We start from the raw sequence: 16,247 nt of genomic DNA, 5'->3' as shown, positions 1-16,247 counted from the left end.
GTATACAAATATGCTAGATTGATAAGCATGTCTAGCATAAGTGATTAACTCAAGCAGGCTAGGTGAGAGTTTGTCAACGCTCCGTTTCAATGGTGATGCCAATAAATCATATATACCAGCAGCTGCAACGCAATGTGCATAGGGAGTACCGCGTTTATATTTTTTTAAATGTTGAACGTAATTTTAAATTACTAGAACATACCTGGTGCCTTGCGTACGCCGCAAAATAATACGCAGCACAGTTTTTGCTCGTCTTTTGAACCACTAATCCGCAATTTTGTTTCTCACGTTGTGTGTTATTGGCTCAACGCTGGACGTCCGCTAGGGGTTCGTGCAACGGCCGAGGTAGAGAGCGTGCGATCCCCGAAACACTCTTGTAACTAGGGCGCCTGTCATGAACCCTCACAGAGCACAGTCAGGAAATTGACTCCTAGTACTTCCGAAGCTAACTGACTTGTGCAGCTTCGCATTATGTCATTGTATCGCTTTCTCGGATTGGCAGACATCGGCGAAGGATTTTCAAGTAAAATTTTGGTCTAGGCGATCGTTTGCTACCAATCACATGTACCAAAAACCTGCTTCACTACTATCGCGTATATATTTGCAACCGTACTATCCGCGCGTCCTGCTTTTGCTTTGGTGCGGGAAGGAAAGAAGCCACTCTCGATCACGCATGTGCCGCGTGCACAAATGGCCCAGTTGTCGTGCCACGCACAATGCAAGCGGAGCTAAATTTAGCCTCTAGCTTGGCGTTAAGAGAGGCACACCTTAGCAGTACGTTTGTCGATCTGGGCGGGAGTGGTCGTGTTTGAGAGGTCATCGAACCGCAGTACGTATAGTCTATCAAACTGAAGCCTATAATTATCTGCAGTTTTAAAGTCTGCAATCGTTTAGTTCTATTGCATGTATTTCCCACTTGGTCAGTTATGGCGATCCCACGTTCCACTGGTAGAGTCCTGAAATAGCGGTAAGTGATTCAGGAAGAAAGACAGCGGGTTGCCCAGCGCCTTTGACTACGTCTCCATAGGGAGCACAGGTCCAATATATTCGTATGGAGACAAGCGCAGTAACCTCAATCATGTAAGCGTGCAGCTGGCTCTAGTGGTCGTAGGCGGTTTCGGGCGCCATCAGTGGCGAGGGGGTGTCATAACTTTATCTTAGTGTCCATACAGGCCCAGCAAATCAAACAGGCTCACTATAAACAGAGAGCGAGCACGATTGCAAGATTAGACCGTTATACTCCTCTAGATGGAACATTAGCATATTAGCTCACAATTCGTGTATAATTGTACGTTTTGTAATAATGCGCTAGAATTCTTTGGGAACTTCACGCCGTTTGGGGGCTATGTATATATCCATGTATGTTTCTATCTAACCGTTTTCCTGCCTACCTGGGTAACTCGGTATTCCGTGGTTAAATGGTAGCACACCGGTCTGCTGTGCGGACGGAAGGGGTTTCGAAAAAAACCATCTTATGAACTTTGTTCACTGAGTATGCGGCAATGTTACATGCTTGCCGCTCTTCAACGAAGCTCTGACGTGGGCATGGATGGTATGTGGGGATGGTCTCTGCTGGTCTTCACTGAACTTTAACATGTACAAGCGGGAAAAAATAAGGAAGGGACCCCTATAAAGACAGATTGAAAGGAGCGCTGACTTCGAACTCTTTATTCTACTGACGATGCTAGGCATATGTAGACATACGAAGCGCCAGCACGAGAAGGACAAAGCGAAAGAAAGAATTTCGCAGTTATAAAAGTTGCAACGAACCAACTAGCTCAGCAAGCAACCATTTTCATTGAACCTATTTGATGTAAACTTGGGTCACTGGCTATGTGCCAGCAAGCGATGCCGCTCTTTAATGAAGGTGTTTAAGGCCAGCTTCGGTAACTAGGTATGTGCTACTCGGGATGTACTACTCTGCAATGAAAAAATAATGTCCCATAAATTAATGCGATGCTGTGCGGAATCGAACCCACGTGACTAGGGTTCCTCAATGACAGCAACCAGGCGTATTCGCAGGCTGCGCAACAAATGCACCGGGTATGTGCCGCTCTTGAATGAACCTCTCGCAAACTTGGGTAATTTAGCAGGTGCTACTGAGTGTGCGGCAAGCGAGGAAACAATCATCAGTGGTCGCAGGCACCGGATTATGGCGCTTTTGTTCTCGAAGGCCACGCTCTCTGATCATGTTCTACAACGCGTTTCATTTTTTTTTCTTCTCCTTTGGCCTCATGTGTTCCCGCGAGTGTTTTTTTTTTAATTCCTATATTTCACCATTTCGTTGGTTGGGGCTTCGGGGACAGCCGCGACTGGCTCCTTTTGCTTTCATTTCATTTTCTTGCGGCACGTGCACTTAAGATTTGCTTGTCATTGTCGTCGTCTGCTACGACGCACATCACTGGCATCTGTGCTGTGCTTGGGAACTTCCATTCACGCTTTACAAACACTGCTTTCCGCCTCACGCACTTCACTCTTCACAGGCACCCTATGTAATCCGCGAAAGAGCGGAACACGGACACACGTTATGTTCGGGGTGTTTTGATAAAAACTCAAAATAAATGGGGATATATTCAATGCATAACTAATTGGTTAAATATACTAAAATTTCTGAGCAACGACAACAGAAGTACGTAACTGGAGCAAGTACTTCAACATTTCGCTCGTTGCCATGCGTTTGTGTACTCGCACCAGTTAGGTCGTTTTATTTTTTTTTGCCCACTTATTTTACAAAAAGTATTAGCATGCTTTATTATACACTACCGAATATTTAGACCTTCTACATCTAAACAATAAATCTCAGTATATAGACATGTAAGAAACATTGACCGTTCAACGTTCACTGATACGACACTGAATGGTTCTTCTTACTCGCAGAGATGGCACCTACATTTCTGCTTGTTGGCGCTATACTGCTTAACGTGTAAGCCACAATATGCCCAGGTAAGTGCTGGTGTGACGCGTATACGTCAGCACCTACTACATTCGTTTGAGAAGGCAGAACACACACACAGCATTAATGTAATATGGAGTTTAAATAGCAGTAACACAAGTTAAAATACAACACTTATTGCACACGGAATGCGCCCTCCCTGGCTATGTTTTAGGATCACACTACCATGTCTGTGGGGTGATCGTTTATACCCTAGCGTACCGGCGCTTACACTATCGGTTATGTCCTTCACGGATGTCATCGTCACCCGGTCTGTGGTCCGTCGTCGCAACCCCGTCGTGGTCAGTTGCCGCTGGTGTCCGGCGTCACCGATGCCTCGGATGAGGTAACGAAGGCACAATCGCTCGGGAGCTGTCGCGCTCCAGCAGAGCGGGCAGGCGCTCCTGGTGCAGATCGGCCCGCTTAGTTCCGTAGATGGAACGGGGACTGGCTGCAGCCAGCCTTCCCGTGTCCACGTTCAGCAGCGTGAACGCTCACGTGTCTTGCTGGCTAGGTCCAGGCCAGCGGTAGTTTCGGAGCCGGCGGTCAGCGGCTCGCAGCGCCTGGCCCTCGAGCGGGATATCGCTGGATCGCAAAAATACTGGGGCAGGACCCACAGTGGCGTTCTCCGCCGTCTTCTCCGGAATGCTGCGCCCCCGCCACTACGTCCTTCCATGCGCGCCTCGTCTCCAAGATGGCGTCACCACGCGCTCTCTTCACAACTTCTTCGTTTTTCAATGTCCCCTTGTGTGCCTTCGTTCGCATCGTCTCCTTATCTTCCTCTTACTTTACTTGTGCTTGTCACTCCGGACTATGGCCCCTATTTTTCGAGTTCTTGCTCCGCGAATACTGCACGCACTCTTCTTCACCTCTTCGGTTTTCACGGGAATTACACTGTACTCCACTACACCATCCCACACATCACTTCAGTTCACCCTTTTCCATTCACAGATCACTACACTTCTCCGCACCAACGCGCACGTCAGTGGAGTTTTCGGCGAGTCGGAACAACGCGCCAATGGCACCAACAGCATCATTCACAAGGCATTGTTGTATTCTGCGAGTCCTTGCGGAACATTACTTCCCGCAAGAAGCGCCAAACACTACGTATGTCATATAGGCATCAGCAGCATGCTATGCCCAAACATGCTTATCTCTTAAGCGTTCTCAAGTATATCTCAAGTGGTGTGCTAAAACGAACCTAGGTTCGTTTTAGCACACCATAGCTATTCGCCATAGAAAACTGCTCAAAGTCCTTTGTGCCTCGTTCACTCACGTGGTCCGCGATAACCTAGCTCTCGCTCCTTGTCTGATGTGAATTGCAGCCAGCCTAAGCCGGTGGCAGCTGCTCGCCGAGCCTGGTACTCGGCCGGGCCGTCACTGGTTCGCCAAGGTACTCGGGCAAAACCCATAATGGCGTTCTCCGGCCGTCTTCGCCTAGAACGCTGCGCCCCGGCCACCACGTGCGCGGGCCGTCTTGCGCGCGCGCCGTCTCAAAGATGGCGTCTCCACGCGCTCCCTTCACTTCTTCCTTTTTCAAATGTCATCCTGTGTGCTTTCGCTCAATCGTTAGTTCGGCCGTTCGTATCTCTTCCTCTTTCTTTACTTGCGCTTGTCACTCCTCATAGCTGGCTACCGATCATTTATACATAGGCTTATTACTTAAAGCTTTCACAAAACACCAGATGTCTGCTTGCACTAATCTGCGACTTTCTGCCATTCCTTAAAATGCTTATTCTTCTTAAGCGGGGCATCTGCTTTCATCTTGTACTTAGATTGAGGGTGCCAATACTGTGGTAAAAAGAGCAGTATTGCAGTAGTCATACTTTGTTGTACCACTATCAAATCAGCTTTACGATGTCACACGCTTCGAACATACAGATAGCGCTCTCGTTTTTCTAATGCAAAAGTAGAACCAGGGAATGTCGACTCACAAGCTAGCTGACTCTTGCTCAGTATAACGGTGCACAATTGATAAAACGTAATATATCGTTTCGTGCACAGAGCAGAATCTATAGAGTGTACCTCTATCATAGCAAAAGAAATGAAACATGTCCTATTGATTTCTGCTTTAGTAAACAGGTTTATAGCGTAATATGTTGTATTTTGTAAATATCGTGCTGCACATTGTTCCAGTTGCCTTTGCCGACGTGTAATAATCTAAAGTATTGCAATAGCGCATGACAAAGCGAGGTTCCAGCTTCACAGTAGATCAATACGTCCAGTACTACTAGGGGAAGACCGATGCAGCTTTAACGAAATCCCAGAAAGGCAAATCATTACAAACCTAGATATGCTGGTTGACACTATCCTTAAGTACACCCGGCAACAAAATAAGCCGGGGCATGAAATCTGTGAAAAAGCTGAATATATCCGCAGCCTCACAACGTAGCCTGGTATTTGCATTTCGGGCTTCGACTAAAATATGCTAACAATATTTGCGTATACTGTTTTACTTGCTACTGTTACAGGCTACGAAGATATTCAGCTTTTTCTCAGACTTCATGTCCCGGCTTATTTTTTCACCGGGTGTACGTGACACTTTGGCTACTTCATACATTGCTTCGAGATTGCATTATGGTATTTAAATGGAAATCTCATCATATTTTGACTCACCTGTATTACGCATTTCCTATGGGGTCAGCGTGTCTGATTGCATGCACCATAATGAAAGTGCCGCTCCTGCACATTCATGAGATGCGAAGATGTCATTTGCTCTGCGAACGCTTTCGAAGCATGTGAAATAGTACCAGCGTAATAAATAAATTTTATATTATAAGTTTTATCGTGTTCTTGCTTTATTCCAGTGTGGTGGAACACACTGCAGTGGAGAAGAAATCTGCACGGATGAAGATAAATTTTGCCCGAATGGTACGAAACCGTGCTGCCTAACTTTCTATTCAGAACTACGCATGACATCAAGGAAACTTCACATAAAAGAAAATGTACTAAGTAGATTTTTATAACATTCCTAGCATAACTCACACTTCAGTGCATTCATTATAAATGTCAAATGTTTGCAACTCCACAATATAGTAATTTTTAAAACGCTTACAATCAACATGGTATTTGGCATCTTCGGGGCAATATTTGTCGCACTTGCCAGTGACACTTCGCAGCACAGCTAGTGGTAATTCTTTCTTGGTCATGACAGATCAGAATCAACTTGCTTGTCACATGTGAAGTGCCCCGTGAATCTCACCGTATGCGTCAAATCTCGGTGAACGGTTGTGGATTTCAAGCCATTAGGCCATCTCAATGTCAAAGTGCAGCAGTCAAACGAGCATATGACACTAATGGTACACTGCTGAGGACAAGCGCGTGCCGCTACAAACACGGCACTTCTGTTCCCTGTGAAGGCTCGCATGCATGCAACGATCGCCCGTTTCAGATGTGCAGTCTACGAAGCCGTTTTCCATTGCGTAGTCGGCATTTATTATTGCGAATGTCTTTCTTAGCCTACTTACCGTACTTTTCGGTTTGTATTTAGTTTTTACCTCTTTGCTGTGCAGTTAGTGTGAAAAAAATTATTCCAAAACTTCAGTATTGGTCAGTTTCGAATCTCAGACCAAGATAACAGCAAAGCGTTGCTGTATCCGCGGGAACACAATTGCGGGCTGGGCATTCAGTGATTATTTCTCAACGTTGATGATGATGATTTGGAGGTGTCCCCGTTGAAACAAGGCGGTGACAAATAGTCACCTAGCCTGTTTGAATTACTCAGGTATTCTGTAGATACTTTTCCTGCTAGTATTTTTGTATACACCTCTTTAATATTTTCTATATTCCTCAAAACTTCTATCTAGCTTGTACCGCTACTTAAGCCAGTAACGAATCCGGTCGTATTCATTACATGTGCCTCTCCGGTGTTCAAAGGTACTTAGGGCAAACCGGCAGATGCTTGAATGTGAGACTGCAGGAACATTGCCTCAAGGTGCACAAAGGGAAAGAGGGTTTTCCTCGTGTACATTGCAATCAATGCGGCTGCGCACCCGTATTTGAAGAGACGGTAATAATAGCGAAAGACGCATATTAGCATACTGACAGATAATTGAAGTCATGACTATTCCAAAGGACAACTGCTTTAGTAAACCATCAGTCGTTTTGGCCAACAATGAACGGTTATTTCTAGATTCAGCTGTACGTGGTGTGCCGTCTTAGACTTCTGCTTTTTGCGAAGATTTTAATTATCTTTTCGGTAAGCCATTATGCATATGCAGTTTTACTTGTGATCACGTGTACGGGGCTACATATATGTGTGTTCTTATACGTATGTGTACGGGGGTTCTTATATATATATATATATATATATATATATATATATATATGTACGGGGCTATGTATATGTGTGAAGTGTACCTGAAGCGAATTTATTGTCTGACCAATTTTGAGGGCATTGGTTGTGTAATAATTTCTTCCAGGCAGCCTTTCTTCTATATTCTCGCGAGCAATCATCATTCCATTAGCGCAAAGAGAATTTAACTGTCATCATCATCATCATCATCATCAGCCTATATTTTATGTCCACTGCAGGACGAAGGCCTCTCCCTGCGATCTCCCTTGATCGTATCATCTATCCCAGCAGTAAGTAGTCATTCATTAAATTATTCCCACAGTAACTTCAATGACGCCCTCTCAACAAGGTTCAATAAACTTAGCACCATACATTTCAGTAACGCTACGTGCGATGGTGGAGATTACCCGAGGGATCAGTTATAGCCCGCAAGGAAACGTCATGTCTCCTTATGGAATTCTTAAGAGAGACTGGTTTGATGGACACATGGTTAAACCCTTCCGCGATATTGTAAGAGACGCTCGGGTGCAGCAATTGCCCGCCCTTGATCGCCAGGCTAAACCCGCCTGTTGCTACAATTCACCACCACCACGTTGTTGGAAAATGTATGGACGGCCCCGGGTGACATGACCATTTCAAGATCAATTCATTTGTCCCCATCTGCGCTTTACTGGCTCATTCAACGAATGTAAGCTAGATCTGTCCTCACGAGTCTTCTTCGCCTCTTCTTGTCCTGTAGATAAAAAGCTGTGCAGGTGTTTCACGACTTTCATCATGCTCAACTTGGCTTTGTGAAGCGACGAAGTTAGAACTGTGCTAGCTGCAGAGTTCCTTGCCTTGGTCTTTCCTAATTTTGGCACTGGAGAAATCTCATGCAATGTAACGACTCTCAGAATATATAATTTTCTTGGTTTGCAGGGTGCTACTCGATGAGGCTATGTCAGCGTTATTGTCTTCATCGTTTTCACATTCTCTCCTGTTACGATGGCAATCGGCGGCTGGTCAAACTCTGGGTCATCTAGAACAGCGCAGGAAAATGGCCACACACCACACTTTCGAAATACAGATGATATTCTCTTGTACATCCATACCATCCTGAACAAGAAAATATGTAATGGGCGTAAATAAATGATTCGCTTAGTAAAAAATTATCTATGCTGATTAAGCACCTTTTCGTCGCATTTTGCCTCTTTGAAATGGCGGATTTTTAAAACATTTCCCCTTTAACGCACCACACTTACAGAACTAAACTTCTGACAGCATGTAGCATGTAGTACAAAGCAACAATGTAAATGCTTACGTTGCTGTACTGACGCGGGAGTACCTTCACGCATGGCTCCGAAAATTTCAGTGCATGAGCAGAATTTCACCACTTTCTGGCGGGTCACGAGCTCACGGACAACAACCGTGCATTTTGCCCCCACCAACTCTCCGAACAATCACGAACTCTTCTATAAAATGAAATGGACAACCACCCCTACCTAATGATAAAAGAAAGAACCCCGGAAAAGAACTTTTTTGTCTTAGGTATAGACGGCAGCAAAGTCAAAATGTGGCGTTTTGCCCCGCCTTACCCTACGTACACACTCTGATCTACCCTCTGAAAGGGCCTACCAGGTGACAGTAGCAGCAGTGGAAAACTCGACGCGGCAAAGAAGGCTTCACTTTAAATCGTTCGCAAAATAGGCGTTGCACAGCTTCCTGAAATCATCCCATTTGTTAAAGAATCAAATCGATCAAATTTGTCTAGCCAATTTTTCATGACATCGACAACGTAGCCATGAAAGTACAACTGACGGTGTCGCGCGTGGAAAGTTGTTAGGGCCGAAGCAAATTGGACTGAATAGCTTTGTTTCGCCTGACTTGCCGTTGCGGTAGACGTATCTTGAAGAGGCAGGAATTGAGGTGGTTGTCGTTGCAAGTGAAGGCTGCGGCGAAATACCCACTCTTCATCAGCAATAATAAACTTCTGGGAGCAAATAAAAATGCCTTGGCATCAAATAATTGCGTGGATTGCAGCAGTTTCACTGACAAACTGGTGAAAGACAGCCAGAAGCAACCGAGCACACAGAACAGCTTAGACTGATAAACACATCTTTTTTCGTCGTGGCCGTCTCTGCGACTAGATGTACGCCGAAGTGGAACATATAAATTCTAGGTAATGCACATGCTATTATTTGTCTCGTTTCTCTTGTATTTCCAACGTGTGTTTCACTCATAAAAAATGTCACCCTTATAACATACCGGTTTTCACAAGAACTGCTACTTAATTCCTGGTGCAATTATCACTGTACTGCATTTACGTAGCATCTTCAAAGTAGCACACCGCAGAACACTATCCCTAGTGCACTTGCATGCTTCTGTTGATGAGGTTTGCACCCATCACTACAGTTCAATAAACATTAATACATTAGACACATAATTCATTGTTCAGTACACAATGCAGTTATTAGTGATCATTCAAAATAACTTCTGAATCAGTTAAATTTTAACGCACACGATAAACATACGATAACTTACTTGTCACAGAACCTTCTAAGAAGTCCTGCTCATGAAATTTGCTCCTGCTTTTTTTTTTTTCTCTTTCCTTGATGTATTCCACAAAAGACTAAGAACTTCAAGCCAACGCTTCGTTTTATCCCCTAGGACTTACGTCGCTGACGTGATCAAGTAGCCAGTGATATGCATTAACCCTCAAATGATTTATTTATTGCATGTCGCTTTTAGCACTTTACTCCAAAATGATCATATTAGTATCCTCCTTTATTTTTCATAGTTTCGTCCTGTCTGGCGGTTGAAGATATTACCACAATAAGTAGAGTCATTTAGTGATTATTAAGGCCGTTGTTTATCCGAACACTCATGTTTTGACTACAAAGAATGAATTGTGTGATAACAATGCAATCTTTCACACCACAATGCGTCTTTGCGTCGTTTTATGTCTATATTGATCATTCAAAATAACTTCTGAATCAGGTCAATTTAAATAAGACTCTCAGCCTTCTCTATTTACATTCCAAAAATGTTCACAGACGCTCTCTGAAGTCAGCTTTATACTCCAAGTGTCTTGAGTTTCTGTTGATTCGGGTGCTCGTATCCTACCGAGCATAGGTGACGATGCGTCTACCACACACGGGATAAGAGAACTCTGACCCCCTACTCACTTCTCTCCCTAGCTTGGCCCAAAGAAATCGTTAACACGATTCCAATAGGTATCGATTCTGTTTTTTCAGCCATCAAATGAACATAATAACGTTTGTGAACAAATAGAAGACGTCCCCGTTGGCGCTACTTCCGAAAAAAAATGTGGTTGATCCCTCTTATATAGGAATCGGTATAGAACACGAAAGTGAAACGTGTCTTCACAGAAGTAGTGTAATGTTTATTGCACATTGATATATAATGTCTATTGGTGTTTTGTGGCTAAAGCGCCCTTAGGCGTTGATGCACCCACGCTGACGCCTGGTGGCACGTCTCCTCCATCACGACTACCAACGTCGATGACCATGAGCAACCGTCGTGCATATGGAAGCTGCACTACGCTGCACACGCTAGCACAACGCGAAAGACGAAGCACGTAACTGACACACTAATACAACGCGCAAGACAAAGCACGTAACTGAATCGTCACCGAGTCAAATCAGCGCGTACAGCGCGTCGTAATTGCAGCCTCCGCGATCAACTTCAGAAACATTTTCAGAGCTAATTGCGGAGGCCACGCTCCGCTGTGCTGAGTACGGTGAACGCCACCTAGGTGGCGTTGGTAGTGCTTCTTGATGCCAGCGTCCCTTCGAATGCTGGCATCGAGGCGTCGTAGTGCTGAGACCACCGAAGCGTTCACTGTCGGTGCGCGTTCATAATGCAGTACTTCTCTTTTCTGCTCGTAGGCGGCGGCACCGCCCCGAGCAAGAGCGCGGGTACACGGAGGAGTGTTAAGCCCAGACCACACGTACGCTTGCGGACGCGCGTAAGCTCGCGTCTACGCGCCTTGCGGTTGCCGCGCCTAGCGAGGAATGGCGTTTTGCATCCACAAATACGCGCGACAGCGCGCGCTCACTGGCATCACTTGTTTACACCTTGGCAGACGCCACTTCGTATTTCGTTGTTGGCAGTGCTTCAAAATGCTTCGATATTTATAAACGTAATTTTTATCTTTTTGGAGCTGTTAGATCAGCCCAAAAAGTGAAGAAGAAGCACTTTCTTGCATGGTATAATTCTGCTTAACTGAGAGTTGAATGTACCGCGCCGTCGCTGCGTAGCCAGGCGCGCCGACGCGAGGCAGCCCAGGCGCGCGATAACTGAGAGAGCTGATCAGCGAGATCGCGCCGCGTTTTGGACGCGTACGAGCCGTGCCGCACCGTCTGCGCATGCGTGGGCGCGCGGACGCGAGCTCGCGCGCGTTTGCAAGCGTACGTGTGGTCTGGGCTTTAGATATATAAGGCGCGTCTGTGTAGCTCTCTGCAAATGCGTTTGTGGCGCAATGGGTTAAACGCTCGGCGATCTATCGTCGCGGACCGAGAGGTCGTGGGTTCGATTTCCAAATTTTGCATGTTTGTGGAACTTTTTCTTCTGGTTTCTTTCTTTGTATTATGCTCTATGACGTATTTCCGTGACGGAAATACGTCAGTGAAGTCTTGGTGGACCCCGGCATAAAACACTTTCGTGTTAAAAAAAGATATATCTTCCTACTCTTCTCGTAATGAAGCGTCACGCAAGTGTAACTATAATGTGTAACTATACGCAAGTGTAACGTATGTAGCAGCTTGAGGCGGCAAACGAACTTGGTGGCGAGAGCATAAGCGTGGCCTTATGTCAGCTGGACTGTCGGGAGGTTGGGGCAGCTCAAGCTGAAGAGCACCGGTCGCACAATCAATGAGGGCAGAATGAGTGGACAAAAAATTTAAGCCGAGAATAAGGTCATGGGGGAACTTCTCGATGACGGCAAATTCGACGGAAGTGGGATGACCAGCAATGCAGACGCGGGCGGTGCACATCCCAAGAACGGCAGGAGTCCCTCCATCAGCGACGCGGAGGATGCGGGAGGCGGCAGGCGTGAGCACTTTATGAAGGCGTCGACGAAAATCTGCACTCATTACAGAGATGTGCGCGCCAGTATCGATGAGTGCAGAAATAGTTACGCCATCAACATCAACGTCTAACAAGCTTCGTCTTGTCGGCAGCGTCAGAAGAGGATTTGTGGTGGCAGTCGTCAATGCAGCGTCACCTCCGGGCGCTGCATTGTTTAGATTTCCTGATAGGCACGAGCAGGGTTGAAGGGGGACGACGGGCGGCGAGTCTGTGGTGAGCGCGACGACGGGCGACGGCCTGGAGGCGAGCGTGACTGGTGACCACGCGGCCACGGGGAGCGGCTACTTATCCTGGGGGAAACACCGTCGTTGGGGAAATAGGTCTGGGTTGAAGGCGGAATGCGGGTGCTCTCGGGACGGCGGTAAGAGTATACAGCGTTCGAGGCAACGAGGACCAGCGGGTGGCGCAATAACGGGCGACGTGGCCGATACGGTGACAAGTAAAACATATCGGTCGATCGTCAGGGGTTCTCCACGCAGCAGGGTCGCGATATCGAGTAGCGTATCGCTGCTCTTGATAAGAAGAGGGCGGACGCCACGAAGTTTGTGTTGTGCTGGCAACGGTGCACACAGAGTGAATGCCCATGTTGGCGAGCTCCTGCCGGACAATGGCTTGAACGAATGCAGCCGTAATCGAGCCCGAGTCACAGGCGTGAACTGGAGCAGGGGTCATGGCCTCAAGTTCGCGGGGTACAATACGTGTCAGCTGATCTGGTGGTACCCATGGTTGTGCAGCCGTGCGGTCTTCGCAAGAGGACGTTGCCGCCGTTTTGGGAAGCCGGGCAAACGAGTGACCAATGCGCCGGCTTTTAGCCTGCTCAAAGCGCCGGCACTCCTTTATAATGGCTTCGACTGTAGAACAATTTCTACACATTAAAAGGTTGAAGGCGTCGTCGGCGATCCCTTTCAGGATATGCCCAACCTTGTCGTCCTCCGGCATCTCGGCGTCGGCCTTTCGGCATAGCGCTAATACGTCTTCTATGTACGCTACGTAAGATTCAGTAGCCGTCTGCGCACGTGACGCGAGCGTCTTTGTCGCGGCGATCTTCCGGCCAAGGGGCTTCCCAAACAATTCTCGGAGTTTTTCTTTGCAGGTGTCCCAGCTCCCAATCTCAGCTTCGTGATTATCAAACCATACCTTAGCTGTGCCTGTCAGGTAGAAGATTATATTTGCCAACATCATGCTAGGGTCCCATCGGTTGTTTTTACTCACGCATTCGTACTGCGCCAGCCAGTCTTCAACGTCCGCGTCACCGGAACTGGAGAACGTGCCAGGATCCAGGGGTTGCACAAGCACGACCGTTGAAGTGGCGGGCGCTGATGTAGACGCTGTGTCTTCCGCCACTGCAGACAGATGTCCGAAACGAGGGCCGCTGCGAAGTTCCGTTGTGAGGCCAGACGTACCCCGAACCTCCACCAAAGTGTGACGGAAGCGAGATGGAGGTGAAGGATGTAATTACAAAATATATACAGAGGAGGCTAGGGCAAGGGATGTCCGATCCGGGCCAAGAGCTAGCGTCGTCATAGTCGTCTTTGGCGCGCTGCCAAGCATCGCGTTGATCCATGTATGGATTGCTCCGTAACAATATATTCAGAAATTACTTAGCTGTTTTCACTGTCTCGTTGGGAACCTAGCCATCACGCACGAACAAATTAGGTCCTTATTCTGTACTGAACTCGTGAGAGCTTGCTACTCTGAACAACTCCTTAAAATCGATGTTCCTCTGAACGCCCAAGCCATATTGAGCATCATGTCAGTATTGACAGCTTCACTAATATTTACAACTGTTCTAAGGCACCAAGACAAACAAACTGTAGGCAGTCATAAAAAGCATTTATCAGAGCAAGGCTTTCCAAAGATGAAATAATGTTGTTTTCAAACTATACGAAATATATCATATTGGGCGCATGACGCGGTGAAACAACTAAAAATTATTACTTATTCTTTCTTGCTGCTGCAGTAACTGCGTTTGCCTTGCCTGTATATTCCGATACGCGGACGAAAAGTGCTGTCGCTATCGACGTAAATGTTTCGTCATAAGGTCTCGTCGTCATCCGCAGTTTCTTCATCGAATTAACACGAATAAAGTATTTTTCCACGGAGGCCAGCACTTGGACTTGAAGCCATGTCCCTGCAGCACTGTGCATTTCAGTGTCACGAGCACTACTCCCTGCACTGTCACTCTATGAGAGCTCTGCGAAATTATGACAGGGTGGGCGTTCCACAGAGCCCAGGAAAGTTGTGGCTTCCGTGCATATGTTTCGAAGGCCAGAACAAGCAGTACTGTACCGAAGGTGGATGACAATATGTGCATCACCAAAAAATCTTTCGTCGCAAGGTCGAAGTATGTCGGCCAGTATTTTTCCGTGGTCATGCTTGTGAAAACAGCGTCGGCATCTCTTAGGAGGTACACAGGACAATTATAATGGGCAACCAAGAATCTGGACAACCACGAAGCTTGGCACAGACCCGCAATGGGCAAGTGCCGACAGTCAGGCGGTTGGCAGAAAATAACATAGAAATCCTTGAATGCATAAGACTGAAAGCACCCACACATCATAGAAACACAACACAGATACTGCTTCATCCCCGGTGGCTTAAAAGATAATATTCATACATCCTGAATATGAAAGAAGTTGAATATACCTACCCAACACATTGGGTAGGTAGGTTCATTAACGCTCATCATTAACTGAATGATGGAAGCAAAAATATAGGACACTTTTGCACAAGGTTTCAACACGCTTACCACAAGACAATTATATTGTCATTAACACTGAAAAACAACAAAAAAATGTGGTTGATCCCTCTTATATAGGAATCGGTATAGAACACGAAAGTGAAACGTGTCTTCACAGAAGTAGTGTAATGTTTATTGCACATTGATATATAATGTCTATTGGTGTTTTGTGGCTAAAGCGCCCTTAGGCGTTGATGCACCCACGCTGACGCCTGGTGGCACGTCTCCTCCATCACGACTACCAACGTCGATGACCATGAGCAACCGTCGTGCATATGGAAGCTGCACTACGCTGCACACGCTAGCACAACGCGAAAGACGAAGCACGTAACTGACACACTAATACAACGCGCAAGACAAAGCACGTAACTGAATCGTCACCGAGTCAAATCAGCGCGTACAGCGCGTCGTAATTGCAGCCTCCGCGATCAACTTCAGAAACATTTTCAGAGCTAATTGCGGAGGCCACGCTCCGCTGTGCTGAGTACGGTGAACGCCACCTAGGTGGTAGTGCTTCTTGATGCCAGCGTCCCTTCGAATGCTGGCATCGAGGCGTCGTAGTGCTGAGACCACCGAAGCGTTCACTGTCGGTGCGCGTTCATAATGCAGTACTTCTCTTTTCTGCTCGTAGGCGGCGGCACCGCCCCGAGCAAGAGCGCGGGTACACGGAGGAGTGTTAAGCCCAGACCACACGTACGCTTGCGGACGCGCGTAAGCTCGCGTCTACGCGCCTTGCGGTTGCCGCGCCTAGCGAGGAATGGCGTTTTGCATCCACAAATACGCGCGACAGCGCGCGCTCACTGGCATCACTTGTTTACACCTTGGCAGACGCCACTTCGTATTTCGTTGTTGGCAGTGCTTCAAAATGCTTCGATATTTATAAACGTAATTTTATCTTTTTGGAGCTGTTAGATCAGCCCAAAAAGTGAAGAAGAAGCACTTTCTTGCATGGTATAATTCTGCTTAACTGAGAGTTGAATGTACCGCGCCGTCGCTGCGTAGCCAGGCGCGCTGACGCGAGGCAGCCCAGGCGCGCGATAACTGAGAGAGCTGATCAGCGAGATCGCGCCGCGTTTTGGACGCGTACGAGCCGTGCCGCACCGTCTGCGCATGCGTGGGCGCGCGGACGCGAGCTCGCGCGCGTTTGCAAGCGTACGTGTGGTCTGGGCTTTAGATATATAAGGCGCGTCTGT

Source organism: Dermacentor silvarum, chromosome 7, assembly GCF_013339745.2.
Source record: "Dermacentor silvarum isolate Dsil-2018 chromosome 7, BIME_Dsil_1.4, whole genome shotgun sequence".
Classification (NCBI taxonomy): domain Eukaryota; kingdom Metazoa; phylum Arthropoda; class Arachnida; order Ixodida; family Ixodidae; genus Dermacentor; species Dermacentor silvarum.
Note: the sequence above shows the minus strand (reverse complement) of the source record.